Source organism: Rhinoderma darwinii, unplaced genomic scaffold (assembly GCF_050947455.1).
Source record: "Rhinoderma darwinii isolate aRhiDar2 unplaced genomic scaffold, aRhiDar2.hap1 Scaffold_1785, whole genome shotgun sequence".
NCBI classification, from domain to species: Eukaryota; Metazoa; Chordata; class Amphibia; order Anura; family Rhinodermatidae; genus Rhinoderma; species Rhinoderma darwinii.
The window spans coordinates 1-19,181 of record NW_027462166.1 but is presented as its reverse complement, the minus strand read 5'-3'; the positions used below and the strand labels follow the sequence as shown (position 1 = coordinate 19,181).

The 19,181-nt window shown below is 41.8% G+C and overlaps 78 pseudogenes; all 78 read left to right on the top strand.

Moving 5' to 3' along the window:
* Positions 1-186: 186 nt before the first annotated feature.
* On the top strand, positions 187-305 carry LOC142700222 (5S ribosomal RNA; annotated as a pseudogene).
* Positions 306-558: 253 nt separating this feature from the next.
* LOC142700113 (5S ribosomal RNA) lies at positions 559-677 on the top strand (annotated as a pseudogene).
* Positions 678-744: 67 nt separating this feature from the next.
* On the top strand, positions 745-863 carry LOC142700169 (5S ribosomal RNA; annotated as a pseudogene).
* Positions 864-930: 67 nt separating this feature from the next.
* On the top strand, positions 931-1,049 carry LOC142700061 (5S ribosomal RNA; annotated as a pseudogene).
* A 67-nt stretch (positions 1,050-1,116) lies between these two features.
* LOC142700090 (5S ribosomal RNA) lies at positions 1,117-1,235 on the top strand (annotated as a pseudogene).
* A 67-nt stretch (positions 1,236-1,302) lies between these two features.
* LOC142700166 (5S ribosomal RNA) lies at positions 1,303-1,421 on the top strand (annotated as a pseudogene).
* A 625-nt stretch (positions 1,422-2,046) lies between these two features.
* Positions 2,047-2,165, top strand: LOC142700153 (5S ribosomal RNA; annotated as a pseudogene).
* A 67-nt stretch (positions 2,166-2,232) lies between these two features.
* Positions 2,233-2,351, top strand: LOC142700048 (5S ribosomal RNA; annotated as a pseudogene).
* A 67-nt stretch (positions 2,352-2,418) lies between these two features.
* Positions 2,419-2,537, top strand: LOC142700202 (5S ribosomal RNA; annotated as a pseudogene).
* Positions 2,538-2,604: 67 nt separating this feature from the next.
* LOC142700045 (5S ribosomal RNA) lies at positions 2,605-2,723 on the top strand (annotated as a pseudogene).
* A 253-nt stretch (positions 2,724-2,976) lies between these two features.
* Positions 2,977-3,095, top strand: LOC142700221 (5S ribosomal RNA; annotated as a pseudogene).
* Positions 3,096-3,348: 253 nt separating this feature from the next.
* LOC142700112 (5S ribosomal RNA) lies at positions 3,349-3,467 on the top strand (annotated as a pseudogene).
* Positions 3,468-3,718: 251 nt separating this feature from the next.
* LOC142700141 (5S ribosomal RNA) lies at positions 3,719-3,837 on the top strand (annotated as a pseudogene).
* Positions 3,838-3,904: 67 nt separating this feature from the next.
* Positions 3,905-4,023, top strand: LOC142700156 (5S ribosomal RNA; annotated as a pseudogene).
* Positions 4,024-4,090: 67 nt separating this feature from the next.
* LOC142700199 (5S ribosomal RNA) lies at positions 4,091-4,209 on the top strand (annotated as a pseudogene).
* A 252-nt stretch (positions 4,210-4,461) lies between these two features.
* LOC142700132 (5S ribosomal RNA) lies at positions 4,462-4,580 on the top strand (annotated as a pseudogene).
* A 253-nt stretch (positions 4,581-4,833) lies between these two features.
* Positions 4,834-4,952, top strand: LOC142700096 (5S ribosomal RNA; annotated as a pseudogene).
* A 67-nt stretch (positions 4,953-5,019) lies between these two features.
* Positions 5,020-5,138, top strand: LOC142700157 (5S ribosomal RNA; annotated as a pseudogene).
* A 67-nt stretch (positions 5,139-5,205) lies between these two features.
* LOC142700135 (5S ribosomal RNA) lies at positions 5,206-5,324 on the top strand (annotated as a pseudogene).
* Positions 5,325-5,391: 67 nt separating this feature from the next.
* Positions 5,392-5,510, top strand: LOC142700043 (5S ribosomal RNA; annotated as a pseudogene).
* A 253-nt stretch (positions 5,511-5,763) lies between these two features.
* Positions 5,764-5,882, top strand: LOC142700055 (5S ribosomal RNA; annotated as a pseudogene).
* Positions 5,883-5,949: 67 nt separating this feature from the next.
* LOC142700198 (5S ribosomal RNA) lies at positions 5,950-6,068 on the top strand (annotated as a pseudogene).
* Positions 6,069-6,135: 67 nt separating this feature from the next.
* On the top strand, positions 6,136-6,254 carry LOC142700047 (5S ribosomal RNA; annotated as a pseudogene).
* A 67-nt stretch (positions 6,255-6,321) lies between these two features.
* Positions 6,322-6,440, top strand: LOC142700144 (5S ribosomal RNA; annotated as a pseudogene).
* Positions 6,441-6,690: 250 nt separating this feature from the next.
* Positions 6,691-6,809, top strand: LOC142700114 (5S ribosomal RNA; annotated as a pseudogene).
* A 67-nt stretch (positions 6,810-6,876) lies between these two features.
* On the top strand, positions 6,877-6,995 carry LOC142700094 (5S ribosomal RNA; annotated as a pseudogene).
* A 67-nt stretch (positions 6,996-7,062) lies between these two features.
* On the top strand, positions 7,063-7,181 carry LOC142700082 (5S ribosomal RNA; annotated as a pseudogene).
* A 67-nt stretch (positions 7,182-7,248) lies between these two features.
* On the top strand, positions 7,249-7,367 carry LOC142700115 (5S ribosomal RNA; annotated as a pseudogene).
* A 67-nt stretch (positions 7,368-7,434) lies between these two features.
* Positions 7,435-7,553, top strand: LOC142700083 (5S ribosomal RNA; annotated as a pseudogene).
* Positions 7,554-7,620: 67 nt separating this feature from the next.
* Positions 7,621-7,739, top strand: LOC142700174 (5S ribosomal RNA; annotated as a pseudogene).
* A 253-nt stretch (positions 7,740-7,992) lies between these two features.
* LOC142700087 (5S ribosomal RNA) lies at positions 7,993-8,111 on the top strand (annotated as a pseudogene).
* Positions 8,112-8,178: 67 nt separating this feature from the next.
* LOC142700076 (5S ribosomal RNA) lies at positions 8,179-8,297 on the top strand (annotated as a pseudogene).
* A 67-nt stretch (positions 8,298-8,364) lies between these two features.
* On the top strand, positions 8,365-8,483 carry LOC142700059 (5S ribosomal RNA; annotated as a pseudogene).
* Positions 8,484-8,550: 67 nt separating this feature from the next.
* Positions 8,551-8,669, top strand: LOC142700081 (5S ribosomal RNA; annotated as a pseudogene).
* Positions 8,670-8,929: 260 nt separating this feature from the next.
* On the top strand, positions 8,930-9,048 carry LOC142700213 (5S ribosomal RNA; annotated as a pseudogene).
* Positions 9,049-9,115: 67 nt separating this feature from the next.
* LOC142700146 (5S ribosomal RNA) lies at positions 9,116-9,234 on the top strand (annotated as a pseudogene).
* Positions 9,235-9,301: 67 nt separating this feature from the next.
* LOC142700225 (5S ribosomal RNA) lies at positions 9,302-9,420 on the top strand (annotated as a pseudogene).
* A 67-nt stretch (positions 9,421-9,487) lies between these two features.
* Positions 9,488-9,606, top strand: LOC142700220 (5S ribosomal RNA; annotated as a pseudogene).
* Positions 9,607-9,673: 67 nt separating this feature from the next.
* LOC142700129 (5S ribosomal RNA) lies at positions 9,674-9,792 on the top strand (annotated as a pseudogene).
* A 67-nt stretch (positions 9,793-9,859) lies between these two features.
* LOC142700218 (5S ribosomal RNA) lies at positions 9,860-9,978 on the top strand (annotated as a pseudogene).
* A 67-nt stretch (positions 9,979-10,045) lies between these two features.
* LOC142700181 (5S ribosomal RNA) lies at positions 10,046-10,164 on the top strand (annotated as a pseudogene).
* A 67-nt stretch (positions 10,165-10,231) lies between these two features.
* On the top strand, positions 10,232-10,350 carry LOC142700075 (5S ribosomal RNA; annotated as a pseudogene).
* A 67-nt stretch (positions 10,351-10,417) lies between these two features.
* On the top strand, positions 10,418-10,536 carry LOC142700088 (5S ribosomal RNA; annotated as a pseudogene).
* A 439-nt stretch (positions 10,537-10,975) lies between these two features.
* LOC142700037 (5S ribosomal RNA) lies at positions 10,976-11,094 on the top strand (annotated as a pseudogene).
* A 67-nt stretch (positions 11,095-11,161) lies between these two features.
* LOC142700078 (5S ribosomal RNA) lies at positions 11,162-11,280 on the top strand (annotated as a pseudogene).
* Positions 11,281-11,707: 427 nt separating this feature from the next.
* On the top strand, positions 11,708-11,826 carry LOC142700145 (5S ribosomal RNA; annotated as a pseudogene).
* A 67-nt stretch (positions 11,827-11,893) lies between these two features.
* LOC142700122 (5S ribosomal RNA) lies at positions 11,894-12,012 on the top strand (annotated as a pseudogene).
* Positions 12,013-12,079: 67 nt separating this feature from the next.
* LOC142700127 (5S ribosomal RNA) lies at positions 12,080-12,198 on the top strand (annotated as a pseudogene).
* A 67-nt stretch (positions 12,199-12,265) lies between these two features.
* LOC142700099 (5S ribosomal RNA) lies at positions 12,266-12,384 on the top strand (annotated as a pseudogene).
* A 67-nt stretch (positions 12,385-12,451) lies between these two features.
* Positions 12,452-12,570, top strand: LOC142700121 (5S ribosomal RNA; annotated as a pseudogene).
* Positions 12,571-12,637: 67 nt separating this feature from the next.
* On the top strand, positions 12,638-12,756 carry LOC142700137 (5S ribosomal RNA; annotated as a pseudogene).
* A 253-nt stretch (positions 12,757-13,009) lies between these two features.
* On the top strand, positions 13,010-13,128 carry LOC142700201 (5S ribosomal RNA; annotated as a pseudogene).
* Positions 13,129-13,195: 67 nt separating this feature from the next.
* LOC142700056 (5S ribosomal RNA) lies at positions 13,196-13,314 on the top strand (annotated as a pseudogene).
* A 439-nt stretch (positions 13,315-13,753) lies between these two features.
* On the top strand, positions 13,754-13,872 carry LOC142700196 (5S ribosomal RNA; annotated as a pseudogene).
* A 67-nt stretch (positions 13,873-13,939) lies between these two features.
* LOC142700160 (5S ribosomal RNA) lies at positions 13,940-14,058 on the top strand (annotated as a pseudogene).
* A 67-nt stretch (positions 14,059-14,125) lies between these two features.
* Positions 14,126-14,244, top strand: LOC142700182 (5S ribosomal RNA; annotated as a pseudogene).
* A 67-nt stretch (positions 14,245-14,311) lies between these two features.
* On the top strand, positions 14,312-14,430 carry LOC142700038 (5S ribosomal RNA; annotated as a pseudogene).
* A 253-nt stretch (positions 14,431-14,683) lies between these two features.
* LOC142700119 (5S ribosomal RNA) lies at positions 14,684-14,802 on the top strand (annotated as a pseudogene).
* Positions 14,803-14,869: 67 nt separating this feature from the next.
* LOC142700039 (5S ribosomal RNA) lies at positions 14,870-14,988 on the top strand (annotated as a pseudogene).
* Positions 14,989-15,055: 67 nt separating this feature from the next.
* LOC142700118 (5S ribosomal RNA) lies at positions 15,056-15,174 on the top strand (annotated as a pseudogene).
* A 67-nt stretch (positions 15,175-15,241) lies between these two features.
* LOC142700133 (5S ribosomal RNA) lies at positions 15,242-15,360 on the top strand (annotated as a pseudogene).
* A 67-nt stretch (positions 15,361-15,427) lies between these two features.
* Positions 15,428-15,546, top strand: LOC142700109 (5S ribosomal RNA; annotated as a pseudogene).
* A 67-nt stretch (positions 15,547-15,613) lies between these two features.
* LOC142700120 (5S ribosomal RNA) lies at positions 15,614-15,732 on the top strand (annotated as a pseudogene).
* Positions 15,733-15,799: 67 nt separating this feature from the next.
* On the top strand, positions 15,800-15,918 carry LOC142700154 (5S ribosomal RNA; annotated as a pseudogene).
* A 67-nt stretch (positions 15,919-15,985) lies between these two features.
* On the top strand, positions 15,986-16,104 carry LOC142700108 (5S ribosomal RNA; annotated as a pseudogene).
* Positions 16,105-16,171: 67 nt separating this feature from the next.
* LOC142700224 (5S ribosomal RNA) lies at positions 16,172-16,290 on the top strand (annotated as a pseudogene).
* Positions 16,291-16,357: 67 nt separating this feature from the next.
* On the top strand, positions 16,358-16,476 carry LOC142700116 (5S ribosomal RNA; annotated as a pseudogene).
* A 253-nt stretch (positions 16,477-16,729) lies between these two features.
* On the top strand, positions 16,730-16,848 carry LOC142700102 (5S ribosomal RNA; annotated as a pseudogene).
* A 67-nt stretch (positions 16,849-16,915) lies between these two features.
* On the top strand, positions 16,916-17,034 carry LOC142700092 (5S ribosomal RNA; annotated as a pseudogene).
* A 67-nt stretch (positions 17,035-17,101) lies between these two features.
* On the top strand, positions 17,102-17,220 carry LOC142700054 (5S ribosomal RNA; annotated as a pseudogene).
* A 67-nt stretch (positions 17,221-17,287) lies between these two features.
* LOC142700053 (5S ribosomal RNA) lies at positions 17,288-17,406 on the top strand (annotated as a pseudogene).
* A 253-nt stretch (positions 17,407-17,659) lies between these two features.
* LOC142700124 (5S ribosomal RNA) lies at positions 17,660-17,778 on the top strand (annotated as a pseudogene).
* Positions 17,779-17,845: 67 nt separating this feature from the next.
* Positions 17,846-17,964, top strand: LOC142700077 (5S ribosomal RNA; annotated as a pseudogene).
* Positions 17,965-18,031: 67 nt separating this feature from the next.
* On the top strand, positions 18,032-18,150 carry LOC142700176 (5S ribosomal RNA; annotated as a pseudogene).
* A 67-nt stretch (positions 18,151-18,217) lies between these two features.
* Positions 18,218-18,336, top strand: LOC142700104 (5S ribosomal RNA; annotated as a pseudogene).
* A 67-nt stretch (positions 18,337-18,403) lies between these two features.
* On the top strand, positions 18,404-18,522 carry LOC142700044 (5S ribosomal RNA; annotated as a pseudogene).
* A 253-nt stretch (positions 18,523-18,775) lies between these two features.
* LOC142700200 (5S ribosomal RNA) lies at positions 18,776-18,894 on the top strand (annotated as a pseudogene).
* Positions 18,895-18,961: 67 nt separating this feature from the next.
* Positions 18,962-19,080, top strand: LOC142700179 (5S ribosomal RNA; annotated as a pseudogene).
* Positions 19,081-19,181: the final 101 nt, after the last annotated feature.

Below are 19,181 nucleotides of genomic sequence, written 5' to 3'. Positions count from 1 at the left end.
GTCAATGGCCATTCTAAGCTGAATGTGCCTGCTCTCGTTAGATCGCAGAAGTTACATAGCTTAACGCCTTGCTAGTACCAGTGTGGGAGACTGTCTGGGAATCCGTGATGCGGTTGACTTTTTATTATGTCGTTTAGATTTTGTTTCACAATAGATTAAATAGGACTATGGATTAAAGCATTTAACGTCAATGGCCATTCTAAGCTGAATGTGCCTGCTCTCGTCAGATCGCAGAAGTTACACGGCTTAAGGCCTCACTAGTACCAGTGTGGGAGACTGTCTGGGAATCCGTGGTGCGGTTGACTTTTTATTATGTTCGTTAGATTTTGTTTCACAATAGATTAAATAGGACTATGGATTAAAGCATTTAATGTCAATGGCCATTCTAAGCTGAATGAGCCTGCTCTTGTCAAATTGCAGAAGTTACACAGCTTAAGGCCTCGCTAGTACCAGTGTGGGAGACGGTCTGGGAATCCGTGGTGCGGTTGACTTTTTATTATGTTGTTTAGATTTTGTTTCACAATAGATTAAATAGGACTATGGATTAAGGCGTTTAATGTCAATGGCCATTCTAAGCTGAGTGTGCCTGCTCTCGTCAGATCGCAGAAGTTACACAGCTTAAGGCCTCGCTAGTACCAGTGTGGGAGACTGTCTGTGAATCCGTGGTGCGGTTGACTTCTTATTATGTCGTTTAGATTTTGTTTCACAATCGATTAAAAAGGACTATGGATTAAAGCATTTAATGTCAATGGCCATTCTAAGCTGAATGTGCCTGCTCTCGTTAGATCGCAGAAATTACATAGCTTAACGCCTCGCTAGTACCAGTGTGGGAGACTGTCTGGGAATCCGTGGTGCGGTTGACTTTTTATTATGTCGTTTAGATTTTGTTTCACAATAGATTAAATAGGACTATGGATTAAAGCATTTACCGTCAATGGCCATTCTAAGCTGAATGTGCCTGCTCTCGTCAGATCGCAGAAGTTACACAGCTTAAGGCCTCGCTAGTACCAGTGTGGGAGACTGTCTGGGAATCCGTGGTGCGGTTGAATTTTTATTATGTCGTTTAGATTTTGTTTCACAATCGATTAAAAAGGACTATGGATTAAAGCATTTAATGTCAATGGCCATTCTAAGCTGAATGTCCCTGCTCTCGTCAGATCGCAGAAGTTACACAGCTTAAGGCCTCGCTAGTACCAGTGTGGGAGACTGTCTGTGAATCCGTGGTGCGGTTGACTTTTTATTATGTTGTTTAGATTTTGTTTCACAATAGATTAAATAGGACTATGGATTAAGGCTTTTAATGTCAATGGCCATTCTAAGCTGAATGTGCCTGCTCTCGTCAGATCGCAGAAGTTACACAGCTTAAGGCCTCGCTAGTACCAGTGTGGGAGACTGTCTGGGAATCCGTGGTGCGGTTGACTTTTTATTATGTTGTTTAGATTTTGTTTCACAATCGATTAAAAAGGACTATGGATTAAAGCATTTGATGTCAATGGCCATTCAAAGCTGGATGTGCCTGCTCTCGTTAGATCGCAGAAGTTACACAGCTTAACGCCTCGCTAGTACCAGTGTGGGAGACTGTCTGGGAATCCGTGGTGCGGTTGACTTTTTATTATGTCGTTTAGATTTTGTTTCACAATCGATTAAAAAGGACTATGGATTAAAGCATTTAATGTCAATGGCCATTCTAAGCTGAATGTGCCTGCTCTCGTCAGATCGCAGAAGTTACACAGCTTAAGGCCTCGCTAGTACCAGTGTGGCAGACTGTCTGGGAATCCGTTGTGCGGTTGCATTTTTATTATGTCGTTTAGATTTTGTTTCACAATAGATTAAAAAGGACTATGGATTAAAGCATTTAATGTCAATGGCCATTCTAAGCTGAATGTGCCTTCTCTCGTTAGATCGCAGAAGTTACATAGCTTAACGCCTCGCTAGTACCAGTGTGGGAGACTGTTTGGGAATCTGTGGTGCGGTCGACTTTTTATTATGTCGTTTAGATTTTGTTTCACAATAGATTAAATAGGACTATGGATTAAAGCATTTACCGTCAATGGCCATTCTAAGCTGAATGTGCCTGCTCTCGTCAGATCGCAGAAGTTACACAGCTTAAGGCCTCGCTAGTACCAGTGTGGGAGACTGTCTGGGAATCCGTGGTGCGGTTGACTTTTTATTATGTCGTTTAGATTTTGTTTCACAATAGATTAAATAGGACTATGGATTAAAGCATATAACGTCAATGGCCATTCTAAGCTGAATGTGCCTGCTCTCGTCAGAACGCAGAAGTTACACAGCTTAAGGCCTCGCTAGTACCAGTGTGGGAGACTGTCTGGGAATCCGTGGTGCGCTTGACTTTTTATTATGTTGTTTAGATTTTGTTTCACAATAGATTAAATAGGACTATGGATTAAGGCTTTTAATGTCAATGGCCATTCTAAGCTGAATGTCCCTGCTCTCGTCAGATCGCAGAAGTTACACAGCTTAAGGCCTCGCTAGTACCAGTGTGGGAGACTGTCTGGGAATCCGTGGTGCGGTTGACTTTTTATTATGTCGTTTAGATTTTGTTTCACAATCGATTAAAAAGGACTATGGATTAAAGCATTTAATGTCAATGGCCATTCTAAGCTGAATGTGCCTGCTCTCGTCAGATCGCAGAAGTTACACAGCTTAAGGCCTCGCTAGTACCAGTGTGGGTGACTGTCTGTGAATCCGTGGTGCGGTTGACTTCTTATTATGTCATTTAGATTTTGTTTCACAATCGATTAAAAAGGACTATGGATTAAAGCATTTAATGTCAATGGCCATTCTAAGCTGAATGTGCCTGCTCTCGTTAGATCGCAGAAGTTACATAGCTTAACGCCTCGCTAGTACCAGTGTGGGAGACTGTCTGGGAATCCGTGATGCGGTTGACTTTTTATTATGTCGTTTAGATTTTGTTTCACAATAGATTAAATAGGACTATGGATTAAAGCATTTAATGTCAATGGCCATTCTAAGCTGAATGTGCCTGCTCTCGTCAGATCGCAGAAGTTACACGGCTTAAGGCCTCACTAGTACCAGTGTGGGAGACTGTCTGGGAATCCGTGGTGCGGTTGACTTTTTATTATGTTCGTTAGATTTTGTTTCACAATAGATGAAATAGGACTATGGATTAAAGCATTTAATGTCAATGGCCATTCTAAGCTGAATGAGCCTGCTCTTGTCAAATTGCAGAAGTTACACAGCTTAAGGCCTCGCTAGTACCAGTGTGGGAGACTGTCTGGGAATCCGTGGTGCGGTTGACTTTTTATTATGTTGTTTAGATTTTGTTTCACAATAGATTAAATAGGACTATGGATTAAGGCGTTTAATGTCAATGGCCATTCTAAGCTGAGTGTGCCTGCTCTCGTCAGATCGCAGAAGTTACACAGCTTAAGGCCTCGCTAGTACCAGTGTGGGAGACTGTCTGTGAATCCGTGGTGCGGTTGACTTCTTATTATGTCGTTTAGATTTTGTTTCACAATCGATTAAAAAGGACTATGGATTAAAGCATTTAATGTCAATGGCCATTCTAAACTGAATGTGCCTGCTCTCGTTAGATCGCAGAAATTACATAGCTTAACGCCTCGCTAGTACCAGTGTGGGAGACTGTCTGGGAATCCGTGGTGCGGTTGACTTTTTATTGTCGTTTAGATTTTGTTTCACAATAGATTAAATAGGACTATGGATTAAAGCATTTACCGTCAATGGCCATTCTAAGCTGAATGTGCCTGCTCTCGTCAGATCGCAGAAGTTACACAGCTTAAGGCCTCGCTAGTACCAGTGTGGGAGACTGTCTGGGAATCCGTGGTGCGGTTGACTTTTTATTATGTCGTTTAGATTTTGTTTCACAATCGATTAAAAAGGACTATGGATTAAAGCATTTAATGTCAATGGCCATTCTAAGCTGAATGCCCCTGCTCTCGTCAGATCGCAGAAGTTACACAGCCTAAGGCCTCGCTAGTACCAGTGTGGGAGACTGTCTGGGATTCCGTGGTGCGGTTGACTTTTTATTATGTTGTTTCGATTTTGTTTCACAATCGATTAAAAAGGACTATGGATTAAATCATTTAATGTCAATTGCCATTCTAAGCTGAATGTCCCTGCTCTCGTCAGATCGCAGAAGTTACACAGCTTAAGGCCTCACTAGTACCAGTGTGGGAGACTGTCTGGGAATCCGTGGTGCGGTTGACTTTTTATTATGTCGTTTAGATTTTGTTTCACAATCGATTAAAAAGGACTATGGATTAAAGCATTTAATGTCAATGGCCATTCTAAGCTGAATGTGCCTGCTCTCGTCAGATTGCAGAAGTTACACAGCTTAAGGCCTCGCTAGTACCAGTGTGGGAGACTGTCTGGAATCCGTGGTGCGGTTAACTTTTTATTATGTCGTTTAGATTTTGTTTCACAATAGATTAAATAGGACTATGGATTAAAGCATTTAACGTCAATGGCCATTCTAAGCTGAATGTGCCCGCTCTCGTCAGAACGCAGAAGTTACACAGCTTAAGGCCTCGCTAGTACCAGTGTGGGAGACTGTCTGGGAATCCGTGGTGCGCTTGACTTTTTATTATGTTGTTTAGATTTTGTTTCACAATAGATTAAAAAGGACTATGGATTAAAGCATTTAATGTCAATGGCCATTCTAAGCTGAATGTGCCTGCTCTCGTTAGATCGCAGAAGTTACATAGCTTAACGCCTCGCTAGTACCAGTGTGGGAGACTGTCTGAGAATCCGTGATGCGGTTGACTTTTTATTATGTCGTTTATATTTTGTTTCACAATAGATTAAATAGGACTATGGATTAAAGCACTTAATGTCAATGGCCATTCTAAGCTGAATGTCCCTGCTCTCGTCAGATCGCAGAAGTTACACAGCCTAAGGCCTCGCTAGTACCAGTGTGGGAGACTGTCTGGGAATCCGTGGTGCGGTTGACTTTTTATCATGTCGTTTAGATTTTGTTTTACAATAGATTAAATAGGACTATGGATTAAAGCATTTAACGTCAATGGCCATTCTAAGCTGAATGTGCCTGCTCTCGTCAGAACGCAGAAGTTACACAGCTTAAGGCCTCGCTAGTACCAGTGTGGGAGAGTGTCTGGGAATCCGTGGTGCGGTTGAATTTTTATTATGTCGTTTCGATTTTGTTTCACAATCGATTAAAAAGGACTATGGATTAAAGCATTTAATGTCAATGGCCATTCTAAGCTGAATGTGCCTGCTCTCGTCAGATCGCAGAAGTTACACAACTTAAGGCCTCGCTAGTACGAGTGTGGGAGACTGTCTGGGAATCCGTGGTGCGGTTGACTTTTTATTATGTTGTTTAGATTTTGTTTCACAATAGATTAAATAGGACTATGGATTAAGGCTTTTAATGTCAATGGCCATTCTAAGCTGAATGTGCCTGCTCTCGTCAGATCGCAGAAGTTACACAGCTTAAGGCCTCGCTAGTACCAGTGTGGGTGACTGTCTGTGAATCCGTGGTGCGGTTGACTTCTTATTATGTCGTTTAGATTTTGTTTCACAATCGATTAAAAAGGACTATGGATTAAAGCATTTAATGTCAACGGCCATTCTAAGCTGAATGTGCCTGCTCTCGTTAGATCGCAGAAGTTACATAGCTTAACGCCTCGCTAGTACCAGTGTGGGAGACTGTCTGGGAATGCGTGATGCGGTTGACTTTTTATTATGTCGTTTAGATTTTGTTTCACAATAGATTAAATAGGACTATGGATTAAAGCATTTAACGTCAATGGCCATTCTAAGCTGAATGTGCCTGCTCTCGTCAGATCGCAGAAGTTACACAGCTTAAGGCCTCGCTAGTACCAGTGTGGGAGACTGTCTGGGAATCCGTGGTGCGGTTTACTTTTTATTATGTCGTTTAGATTTTGTTTCACAATCGATTAAAAAGGACTATGGATTAAAGCATTTAATGTCAATGGCCATTCTAAGCTGAATGTGCCTGCTCTCGTTAGATCGCAGAAGTTACACAGCTTAAGGCCTCGCTAGTACCAGTGTGGGAGACTGTCTGGGAATCCGTGGTGCGGTTGACTTTTTATTATGTCGTTTAGATTTTGTTTCACAATAGATTAAATAGGACTATGGATTAAAGCATTTAACGTCAATGGCCATTCTAAGCTGAATGTGCCTGCTCTCGTCAGAACGCAGAAGTTACACAGCTTAAGGCCTCGCTAGTACCAGTGTGGGAGACTGTCTGGGAATCCGTGGTGCGCTTGACTTTTTATTATGTTGTTTAGATTTTGTTTCACAATAGATTAAATAGGACTATGGATTAAGGCTTTCAATGTCAATGGCCATTCTAAGCTGAGTGTGCCTGCTCTCGTCAGATCGCAGAAGTTACACAGCTTAAGGCCTCTCTAGTACCAGTGTGGGTGACTGTCTGTGAATCCGTGGTGCGGTTGACTTCTTATGTCGTTTAGATTTTGTTTCACAATCGATTAAAAAGGACTATGGATTAAAGCATTTAATGTCAATGGCCATTCTAAGCTGAATGTGCCTGCTCTCGTTAGATCGCAGAAGTTACATAGCTTAACGCCTCGCTAGTATCAGTGTGGGAGACTGTCTGGGAATCCGTGATGCGGTTGACTTTTTATTATGTCGTTTAGATTTTGTTTCACAATAGATTAAATAGGACTATGGATTAAAGCATTTAACGTCAATGGCCATTCTAAGCTGAATGTGCCTGCTCTCGTCAGATCGCAGAAGTTACACAGCTTAAGGCCTCGCTAGTACCAGTGTGGGAGACTGTCTGGGAATCCGTGGTGTGGTTGAATTTTTATTATGTCGTTTAGATTTTGTTTCACAATCGATTAAAAAGGACTATGGATTAAAGCACTTAATGTCAATGGCCATTCTAAGCTGAATGTCCCTGCTCTCGTCAGATCGCAGAAGTTACACAGCCTAAGGCCTCGCTAGTACCAGTGTGGGAGACTGTCTGGGAATCCGTGGTGCGGTTGACTTTTTATTATGTCGTTTAGATTTTGTTTCACAATAGATTAAATAGGACTATGGATTAAAGCATTTAACGTCAATGGCCATTCTAAGCTGAATGTGCTTGCTCTCGTCAGAACGCAGAAATTACACAGCTTAAGGCCTCGCTAGTACCAGTGTGGGAGACTGTCTGGGAATCCGTGGTGCGGTTGAATTTTTATTATGTCGTTTAGATTTTGTTTCACAATCGATTAAAAAGGACTATGGATGAAAGCATTTATTGTCAATGGACATTCTAAGCTGAATGTCCCTGCTCTCGTCAGATCGCAGAAGTTACACAGCTTAAGGCCTCGCTAGTACCAGTGTGGGAGACTGTCTGGGAATCCGTGGTGCGGTTGACTTTTTATTATGTTGTTTAGATTTTGTTTCACAATAGATTAAATAGGACTATGGATTAAGGCTTTTAATGTCAATGGCCATTCTAAGCTGAGTGTGCCTGCTCTCGTCAGATCGCAGAAGTTACACAGCTTAAGGCCTTGCTAGTACCAGTGTGGGAGACTGTCTGGGAATCCGTGGTGCGGTTGACTTCTTATTATGTCGTTTAGATTTTGTTTCACAATCGATTAAAAAGGACTATGGATTAAAGCATTTAATGTCAATGGCCATTCTAAGCTGAATGTGCCTGCTCTCGTTAGATCGCAGAAGTTACATAGCTTAACGCCTCGCTAGTACCAGTGTGGGAGACTGTCTGGGAATCCGTGGTGCGGTTGACTTTTTATTATGTCGTTTAGATTTTGTTTCACAATAGATTAAATAGGACTATGGATTAAAGAATTTAACGTCAATGGCCATTCTAAGCTGAATGTGCCTGCGCTCGTCAGATCACAGAAGTTACACAGCTTAAGGCCTCGCTAGTACCAGTGTGGGAGACTGTCTGGGAATCCGTGGTGCGGTTGAATTTTTATTATGTCGTTTAGATTTTGTTTCACAATAGATTAAATAGGACTATGGATTAAAGCATTTAACGTCAATGGCCATTCTAAGCTGAATGTGCCTGCGCTCGTCAGATCGCAGAAGTTACACAGCTTAAGGCCTCGCTAGTACCAGTGTGGGAGACTGTCTGGGAATCCGTGGTGCGGTTGACTTTTTATTATGTCGTTTAGATTTTGTTTCACAATCGATTAAAAAGGACTATGGATTAAAGCATTTAATGTCAATGGCCATTCTAAGCTGAATGTCCCTGCTCTCGTCAGATCGCAGAAGTTACACAGCTTAAGGCCTCGCTAGTACCAGTGTGGGAGACTGTCTGGGAATCCGTGGTGCGGTTGCCTTTTTATTATGTCGTTTAGATTTTGTTTCACAATCGATTAAAAAGGACTATGGATTAAAGCATTTAATGTCAATGGCCATTCTAAGCTGAATGTGCCTGCTCTCGTCAGATCGCAGAAGTTACACAGCTTAAGGCCTCGCTAGTACCAGTGTGGGAGACTGTCTGTGAATCCGTGGTGCGGTTGACTTTTTATTATGTCGTTTAGATTTTGTTTCACAATAGATTAAATAGGACTATGGATTAAAGCATTTAAAGTCAATGGCCATTCTAAGCTGAATGTGCCTGCTCTCGTCAGAACGCAGAAATTACACAGCTTAAGGCCTCGCTAGTACCAGTGTGGGAGACTGTCTGGGAATCCGTGGTGTGGTTGAATTTTTATTATGTTGTTTAGATTTTGTTTCACAATCGATTAAAAAGGACTATGGATTAAAGCATTTAATGTCAATGGCCATTCTAAGCTGAATGTCCCTGATCTCGTCAGATCGCAGAAGTTACACAACTTAAGGCCTCGCTAGTACGAGTGTGGGAGACTGTCTGGGAATCCGTGGTGCGGTTGACTTTTTATTATGTTGTTTAGATTTTGTTTCACAATAGATTAAATAGGACTATGGATTAAGGCTTAAGGCTTTTAATGTCGATGGCCATTCTAAGCTGAATGTGCCTGCTCTCGTCAGATCGCAGAAGTTACACAGCTTAAGGCCTCGCTAGTACCAGTGTGGGAGACTGTCTGGGAATCCGTGGTGCGGTTGACTTTTTATTATGTCGTTTAGATTTTGTTTCACAATCGATTAAAAAGGACTATGGATTAAAGCATTTAATGTCAATGGCCATTCTAAGCTGAATGTGCCTGCTCTCGTTAGATCGCAGAAGTTACACAGCTTAACGCCTCGCTAGTACCAGTGTGGGAGACTGTCTGGGAATCCGTGGTGCGGTTGACTTTTTATTATGTCATTTAGATTTTGTTTCACAATAGATTAAATAGGACTATGGATTAAAGCATTTAACGTCAATGGCCATTCTAAGCTGAATGTGCCTGCTCTCGTCAGAACGCAGAAGTTACACAGCTTAAGGCCTCGCTAGTACCAGTGTGGGAGACTGTCTGGGAATCCGTGGTGCGGTTGAATTTTTATTATGTCGTTTAGATTTTGTTTCACAATCGATTAAAAAGGACTATGGATTAAAGCATTTAATGTCAATGGCCATTCTAAGCTGAATGTACCTGCTCTCGTCAGATCGCAGAAGTTACACAGCTTAAGGCCTCGCTAGTACCAGTGTGGGAGACTGTCTGGGAATCCGTGGTGCGGTTGACTTTTTATTATGTCGTTTAGATTTTGTTTCACAATCGATTAAAAAGGACTATGGATTAAAGCATTTAATGTCAATGGCCATTCTAAGCTGAATGTGCCTGCTCTCGTCAGATCGCAGAAGTTACACAGCTTAAGGCCTCGCTAGTACCAGTGTGGGAGACTGTCTGGGAATCCGTGGTGCGGTTGACTTTTTATTATGTCGTTTAGATTTTGTTTCACAATAGATTAAATAGGACTTTGGATTAAAGCATTCAAAGTCAATGGCCATTCTAAGCTGAATGTGCCTGCTCTCGTCAGAACGCAGAAATTACACAGCTTAAGGCCTCGCTAGTACCAGTGTGGGAGACTGTCTGGGAATCCGTGGTGCGGTTGAATTTTTATTATGTCGTTTAGATTTTGTTTCACAATCGATTAAAAAGGACTATGGATTAAAGCATTTAATGTCAATGGCCATTCTAAGCTGAATGTCCCTGATCTCGTCAGATCGCAGAAGTTACACAACTTAAGGCCTCGCTAGTACGAGTATGGGAGACTGTCTGGGAATCCGTGGTGCGGTTGACTTTTTATTATGTCGTTTAGATTATGTTTCACAATAGATTAAATAGGACTATGGATTAAAGCATTTAACGTCAACAGCCATTCTAAGCTGAATGTGCCTGCTCTCGTCAGAACGCAGAAGTTACACAGCTTAAGGCCTCGCTAGTACCAGTGTGGGAGACTGTCTGGGAATCCGTGGTGCGGTTGCATTTTTATTATGTCGTTTAGATTTTGTTTCACAATCGATTAAAAAGGACTATGGATTAAAGCATTTAATGTCAATGGCCATTCTAAACTGAATGTCCCTGCTCTCGTCAGATCGCAGAAGTTACACAGCTTAAGGCCTCGCTAGTACCAGTGTGGGAGACTGTCTGGGAATCCGTGGTGCGGTTGACTTTTTATTATGTCGTTTAGATTATGTTTCACAATAGATTAAATAGGACTATGGATTAAAGCATTTAACGTCAACAGCCATTCTAAGCTGAATGTGCCTTCTCTCGTCAGAACGCAGAAGTTACACAGCTTAAGGCCTCGCTAGTACCAGTGTGGGAGACTGTCTGAGAATCCATGGTGCGGTTGACTCTTTATTATGTTGTTTAGATTTTGTTTCACAATAGATTAAATAGGACTATGGATTAAGGCTTCTAATGTCAATGGCCATTCTAAGCTGAATGTGCCTGCTCTCGTTAGATCGCAGAAGTCACACAGCTTAACGCCTCCCTAGTACCAGTGTGGGAGACTGTCTGGGAATCCGTGGTGCGGTTGACTTTTTATTATGTCGTTTAGATTTTGTTTCACAATAGATTAAATAGGACTATGGATTAAATCATTTAACGTCAATGGCCATTCTAAGCTGAATGTGCCTGCTCTCGTCAGATCGCAGAAGTTACACAGCTTAAGGCCTCGCTAGTACCAGTGTGGGAGACTGTCTGGGAATCCGTGGTGCTGTTGACTTTTTATTATGTCGTTTAGATTTTGTTTCACAATCGATTAAAAAGGACTATGGATTAAAGCATTTAATGTCAATGGCCATTCTAAGCTGAATGTGCCTGCTCTCGTCAGATCGCAGAAGTTACACCGCTTAAGGCCTCGCTAGTACCAGTGTGGGAGACTGTCTGGGAATCCGTGGTGCGGTTGACTTTTTATTATGTCGTTTAGATTTTGTTTCACAATCGATTAAAAAGGACTATGGATTAAAGCATTTAACGTCAATGGCCATTCTAAGCTGAATGTGCCTGCTCTCGTCAGAACGCAGAAGTTACATAGCTTAAGTCCTCGCTAGTACCAGTGTGGGAGACTGTCTTGGAATCCGTGGTGAGGTTGACTTTTTATTGTGTTGTTTAGATTTTGTTTCACAATAGATTAAATAGGACTATGGATTAAGGCTTTTAATGTCAATGGCCATTCTAAGCTGAATGTGACTGCTCTCGTCAGATCGCAGAAGTTACACAGCTTAAGGCCTCGCTAGTACCAGTGTGGGAATCCGTGGTGCGGTTGACTTTTTATTATGTCGTTTAGATTTTGTTTCACAATCGATTAAAAAGGACTATGGATTAAAGCATTTAAAGTCAATGGCCATTCTAAGCTGAATGTGCCTGCTCTCGTTAGATCGCAGAAGTTATACAGCTTAACGCCTCGCTAGTACCAGTGTGGGAGACTGTCTGGGAATCCGTGGTGCGGTTGACTTTTTATTATGTCGTTTAGATTTTGTTTCACAATAGATTAAATAGGACTATGGATTAAAGCATTTAACGTCAATGGCCATTCTAAGCTGAATGTGCCTGCTCTCGTCCGAACGCAGAAGTTACACAGCTTAAGGCCTCGCTAGTACCAGTGTGGGAGACTGTCTGGGAATCTGTGGTGTGGTTGAGTTTTTATTATGTCGTTTAGATTTTGTTTCACAATCGATTAAAAAGGAATATGGATTAAAGCATTTAATGTCAATGGCCATTCTAAGCTGAATGTCCCTGCTCTCTTCAGATCGCAGAAGTTACACAGCTTAAGGCCTCGCTGGTACCAGTGTGGGAGACTGTCTGGGAATGCGTGGTGCGGTTGACTTTTTATTATGTTGTTTAGATTTTGTTTCACAATAGATTAAATAGGACTATGGATTAAGGCTTTTAATGTCAATGGCCATTCTAAGCTGAATGTGCCTGCTCTCGTCAGAACGCAGAAGTTACACAGCTTAACGCCTCGCTAGTACCAGTGTGGGAGACTGTCTGGGAATCCGTGGTGCGGTTGACTTTTTATTATGTTGTTTAGATTTTGTTTCACAATAGATTAAATAGGACTATGGATTAAGGCTTTTAATGTCAATGGCCATTCTAAGCTGAATGTGCCTGCTCTCGTCAGATCGCAGAAGTTACACAGCTTAAGGCCTCGCTAGTACCAGTGTGGGAGACTGTCTGGGAATGCGTGATGCGGTTGACTTTTTATTATGTCGTTTAGATTTTGTTTCACAATCGATTAAAAAGGACTGTGGATTAAAGCATTTAATGTCAATGGCTATTCTAAGCTGAATGTGCCTGCCCTCGTTAGATCGCAGAAGTTACACAGCTTAAGGCCTCGCTAGTACCAGTGTGGGAGACTGTCTGGGAATCCGTGGTGCAGTTGACTTTTTATTATGTTGTTTAGATTTTGTTTCACAATAGATTAAATAGGACTATGGATTAAGGCTTTTAATGTCAATGGCCATTCTAAGCTGAATGTGCCTGCTCTTGTCAGATCGCAGAAGTTACACAGCTTAACGCCTCGCTAGTACCAGTGTGGGAGACTGTCTGGGAATCCGTGGTGCGGTTCAATTTTTATTATGTCGTTTAGATTTTGTTTCACAATCGATTAAAAAGGACTATGGATTAAAGCATTTAATGTCAATGGCCATTCTAAGCTGAATGTCCCTGCTCTCGTCAGATCGCAGAAGTTACACAGCTTAAGGCCTCGCTAGTACCAGTGTGGGAGACTGTCTGGGAATCCGTGGTGCGGTTGACTTTTTATTATGTCGTTTAGATTTTGCTTCACAATCGATTAAAAAGGACTATGGATTAAAGCATTTAATGTCAATGGCCATTCTAAGCTGAATGTGCCTGCTCTCGTCAGAACGCAGAAGTTACACAGCTTAAGGCCTCGCTAGTACCAGTGTGGGAGACTGTCTGGGAATCCGTGGTGCGGTTGACTTTTTATTATGTCGTTTAGATTTTGTTTCACAATCGATTAAAAAGGACTATGGATTAAAGCATTTAATGTCAATGGCCATTCTAAGCTGAATGTGTCTTCTCTCGTCAGATCGCAGAAGTTACACAGCTTAAGGCCTCGCTAGTACTAGTGTGGGAGACTGTCTGGGAATCCGTGGTGCAGTTGATTTTTTATTATGTCGTTTAGATTTTGTTTCACAATCGATTAAAAAGGACTATGGATTAAAGCATTTAATGTCAATGGCCAATCTAAGCTGAATGTGCCTGCTCTCGTCAGATCGCAGAAGTTACCCAGCTTAAGGCCTCGCTAGTACCAGTGTGGGAGACTGTCTCGGAATCCGTTGTGCGGTTGAATTTTTATTATGTCGTTTAGATTTTGTTTCACAATCGATTAAAAAGGACTATGGATTAAAGCATTTAATGTCAATGGCCATTCTAAGCTGAATGTCCCTGCTCTCGTCAGATCGCAGAAGTTACACAGCTTAAGGCCTCGCTAGTACCAGTGTGGGAGACTGTCTGGGAATCCGTGGTGCTGTTGACTTTTTATTATGTCGTTTAGATTTTGTTTCACAATCGATTAAAAAGGACTATGGATTAAAGCATTTAATGTCAATGGCCATTCTAAGCTGAATGTGCCTGCTCTCGTCAGACTGCAGAAGTTACACAGCTTAAGGCCTCGCTAGTACCAGTGTGGGAGACTGTCTAGGAATCCGTGGTGCGGTTGGCTTTTTATTATGTCGTTTAGATTTTGTTTCACAATCGATTAAAAAGGACTATGGATTAAAGCATTTAACGTCAATGGCCATTCTAAGCTGAATGTGCCTGCTCTCGTCAGAACGCAGAAGTTACATAGCTTAAGTCCTCGCTAGTACCAGTGTGGGAGACTGTCTGGGAATCCGTCGTGCGGTTGACTTTTTATTATGTTGTTTAGATTTTGTTTCACAATAGATTAAATAGGACTATGGATTAAGGCTTTTAATGTCAATGGCGATTCTAAGCTGAATGTGCCTGCTCTCGTCAGATCGCAGAAGTTACACAGCTTAAGGCCTCGCTAGTACCAGTGTGGGAGACTGTCTGGGAATCCGTGGTGCAGTTGACTTTTTATTATGTAGTTTAGATTTTGTTTCACAATCGATTAAAAAGGACTATGGATTAAAGCATTTAAAGTCAATGCTCATTCTAAGCTGAATGTGCCTGCTCTCGTTAGATCGCAGAAGTTACACAGCTTAACGCCTCGCTAGTACCAGTGTGGGAGACTGTCTGGGAATCCGTGGTGCGGTTGACTTTTTATTATGTCGTTTAGATTTTGTTTCACAATAGATTAAATAGGACTATGGATTAAAGCATTTAACGTCAATGGCCATTCTAAGCTGAATGTGCCTGCTCTCGTCCGAATGCAGAAGTTACACAGCTTAAGGCCTCGCTAGTACCAGTGTGGGAGACTGTCTGGGAATCCGTGGTGCGGTTGAGTTTTTATTATGTCGTTTAGATTTTGTTTCACAATCGATTAAAAAGGACTATGGATTAAAGCATTTAATGTCAATGGCCATTCTAAGCTGAATGTCCCTGCTCTCGTCAGATCGCAGAAGTTACACAGCTTAAGGCCTTGCTAGTACTAGTGTGGGAGACTGTCTGGGAATCCGTGGTGCGGTTGACTTTTTATTATGTTGTTTAGATTTTGTTTCACAATAGATTAAATAGGACTATGGATTAAGGCTTTTAATGTCAATGGCCATTCTAAGCTGAATGTTCCTGCTCTCGTCAGATCGCAGAAGTTACACAGCTTAAGGCCTCGCTAGTACCAGTGTGGGAGACTGTCTGGGAATCTGTGGTGCGGTTGAGTTTTTATTATGTCGTTTAGATTTTGTTTCACAATCGATTAAAAAGGAATATGGATTAAAGCATTTAATGTCAATGGCCATTCTAAGCTGAATGTCCCTGCTCTCTTCAGATCGCAGAAGTTACACAGCTTAAGGCCTCGCTGGTACCAGTGTGGGAGACTGTCTGGGAATGCGTGGTGCAGTTGACTTTTTATTATGTTGTTTAGATTTTGTTTCACAATAGATTAAATAGGACTATGGATTAAGGCTTTTACTGTCAATGGCCATTCTAAGCTGAATGTGCCTGCTCTCGTCAGATCGCAGAAGTTACACAGCTTAACGCCTCGCTAGTACCAGTGTGGGTGACTGTCTGGGAATCCGTGGTGCGGTTGACTTTTTATTTTGTCGTTTAGATTTTGTTTCACAATAGATTAAAAAGGACTATGGATTAAAGCATTTAAAGTCAATGGCCATTCTAAGCTGAATGTGCCTGCTCTCGTCCGAACGCAGAAGTTACACAGCTTAAGGCCTTGCTAGTACCAGTGTGGGAGACTGTCTGGGAATCTGTGGTGCGGTTGAGTTTTTATTATGTCGTTTAGATTTTGTTTCACAATCGATTAAAAAGGAATATGGATTAAAGCATTTAATGTCAATGGCCATTCTAAGCTGAATGTCCCTGCTCTCTTCAGATCGCAGAAGTTACACAGCTTAAGGCCTCACTGGTACCAGTGTGGGAGACTGTCTGGGAATGCGTGGTGCAGTTGACTTTTTATTATGTTGTTTAGATTTTGTTTCACAATAGATTAAATAGGACTATGGATTAAGTCTTTTAATGTCAATGGCCATTCTAAGCTGAATGTGCCTGCTCTCGTCAGATCGCAGAAGTTACACAGCTTAACGCCTCGCTAGTACCAGTGTGGGTGACTGTCTGGGAATCCGTGGTGCGGTTGACTTTTTATTATGTCGTTTAGATTTTGTTTCACAATAGATTAAAAAGGACTATGGATTAAAGCATTTAAAGTCAATGGCCATTCTAAGCTGAATGTGCCTGCTCTCGTCAGATCGCAGAAGTTACACAGCTTAAGGCCTCGCTAGTACCAGTGTGGGAGACTGTCTGGGAATCCGTGGTGTGGTTGACTTTTTATTATGTCGTTTAGTTTTTGTTTCACAATCGATTAAAAAGGACTATGGATTAAAGCATTTAATGTCAATGGCCATTCTAAGCTGAATGTGCCTGCTCTCGTCAGATCGCAGAAGTTACACAGCTTAAGGCCTCGCTAGTACCAGTGTGGGAGACTGTCTGGGAATCCGTGGTGCGGTTGACTTTTTATTATGTCGTTTAGATTTTGTTTCACAATAGATTAAATAGGACTATGGATTAAAGCATTTAACGTCAAAGGCCATTATAAGCTGAATGTGACAGCTCTCGTCAGAACGCAGAAGTTACACAGCTTAAGGCCTCGCTAGTACCAGTGTGGGAGACTGTCTGGGAATCCGTGGTGCGGTTGAGTTTTTATTATGTCATTTAGATTTTGTTTTACAATCGATTAAATAGGACTATGGATTAAAGCATTTAACGTCAATGGCCATTCTAAGCTGAATGTGCCTGCTCTCGTCAAATCGCAGAAGTTACACAGCTTAAGGCCTCGCTAGTACCAGTGTGGGAGACTGTCTGGGAATCCGTGGTGCGGTTGACTTTTTATTATGTCGTTTAGATTTTGTTTCACAATAGATTAAATAGGACTATGGATTAAAGCATTTAACGTCAATGGCCATTCTAAGCTGAATGTCCCTGCTCTCGTCAGAACGCAGAAGTTATACAGCTTAAGGCCTCGCTAGTACCAGTGTGGGAGACTGTCTGGGAATCCGTGGTGCGGTTGACTTTTTATTATGTCGTTTAGATTTTGTTTCACAATCGATTAAAAAGGACTATGGATTAAAGCATTCAATGTCAATGGCCATTCTAAGCTGAATGTGCCTGCTCTCCTCAGATCGCAGAAGTTACACAGCTTAAGGCCTCACTAGTACCAGTGTGGGAGACTGTCTGGGAATCCGTGGTGCGGTTGACTTTTTATTATGTTGTTTAGATTTTGTTTCACAATAGATTAAATAGGACTATGGATTAAGGCTTTTAATGTCAATGGCCATTCTAAGCTGAATGTGCCTGCTCTCGTCAGATCGCAGAAGTTACACTGCTTAAGGCCTCGCTAGTACCAGTGTGGGAGACTGTCTGGGAATCCGTGGTGCGGTTGACTTTTTATTATGTCGTTTAGATTTTGTTTCACAATCGATTAAAAAGGACTATGGATTAAAGCACTTAATGTCAATTGCCATTCTAAGCTGAATGTGCCTGCCCTCGTTAGATCGCAGAAGTTCCACAGCTTAACGCCTCGCTAGTACCAGTGTGGGAGACTGTCTGGGAATCCGTGGTGCGGTTGACTTTTTATTATGTCGTTTAGATTTTGTTTCACAATAGATTAAATAGGACTATGGATTAAAGCATTTAACGTCAATGGCCATTCTAAGCTGAATGTGCCTGCTCTTGTCCGAACGCAGAAGTTACACAGCTTAAGGCCTCGCTAGTACCAGTGTGGGAGACTGTCTGGGAATCCGTGGTGCGGTTGAGTTTTTATTATGTCGTTTAGATTTTGTTTAACAATCGATTAAAAAGGACTATGGATTAAAGCCTTTAATGTCAATGGCCATTCTCAGCTGAATGTCCCTGCTCTCGTCAGATCGCAGAAGTTACACAGCTTAAGGCCTCGCTAGTACCAGTGTGGGAGACTGTCTGGGAATGCGTGGTGCGGTTGACTTTTTATTATGTCGTTTAGATTTTGTTTCACAATAGATTAAAAAGGACTATGGATTAAAGCATTTAATGTCAATGGCCATTCTAAGCGGAATGTGCCTGCTCTCGTTAGATCGCAGAAGTTACACAGCTTAACGCCTCGCTAGTACCAGTGTGGGTGACTGTCTGGGAATCCGTGGTGCGGTTGACTTTTTATTATGTCGTTTAGATTTTGTTTCACAATAGATTAAATAGGACTATGGATTAAAGCATTTAACGTCAATGGCCATTCTAAGCTGAATGTGCCTGCTCTCGTCAGATCGCAGAAGTTACACAGCTTAAGGCCTCGCTAGTACCAGTGTGGGAGACTGTCTGGGAATCCGTGGTGCGGTTGACTTTTTATTATGTTGTTTAGATTTTGTTTCACAATAGATTAAATAGGACTATGGATTAAGGCTTTTAATGTCAATGGCCATTCTAAGCTGAATGTGCCTGCTCTCGTCAGATCGCAGAAGTTACACAGCTTAAGGCCTCGGTAGTACCAGTGTGGGAGACTGTCTGGGAATCCGTGGTGCGGTTGACTTTTTATTATGTCGTTTAGATTTTGTTTCACAATCGATTAAAAAGGACTATGGATTAAAGTATTTAATGTTTATGGCCATTCTAAGCTGAATGTGCCTGCTCTCGTTAGATCGCAGAAGATACACAGCTTAACGCCTCGCTAGTACCAGTGTGGGAGACTGTCTGGGAATCCGTGGTGCGGTTGACTTTTTATTATGTCGTTTAGATTTTGTTTCACAATCGATTAAAAAGGACTATGGATTAAAGCATTTAATGTCAATGGCCATTCTAAGCTGAATGTCCCTGCTCTCGTCAGATCGCAGAAGTTACACAGCTTAAGGCCTCGCTAGTACCAGTGTGGGAGACTGTCTGGGAATCCGTGGTGCGGTTGACTTTTTATTATGTCGTTTAGATTTTGTTTCACAATCGATTAAAAAGGACTATGGATTAAAGCATTTAATGTCAATGGCCATTCTAAGCTGAATGTGCCTGCTCTCGTCAGACCGCAGAAGTTACACAGCTTAAGGTCTCGCTAGTACCAGTGTGGGAGACTGTCTGGGAATCTGTAGTGCGGTTGACTTTTTATTATGTCGTTTAGATTTTGTTTCACAATCGATTAAAAAGGACTATGGATTAAAGCATTTAATGTCAATGGCCATTCTAAGCTGAATGTGCCTGCTC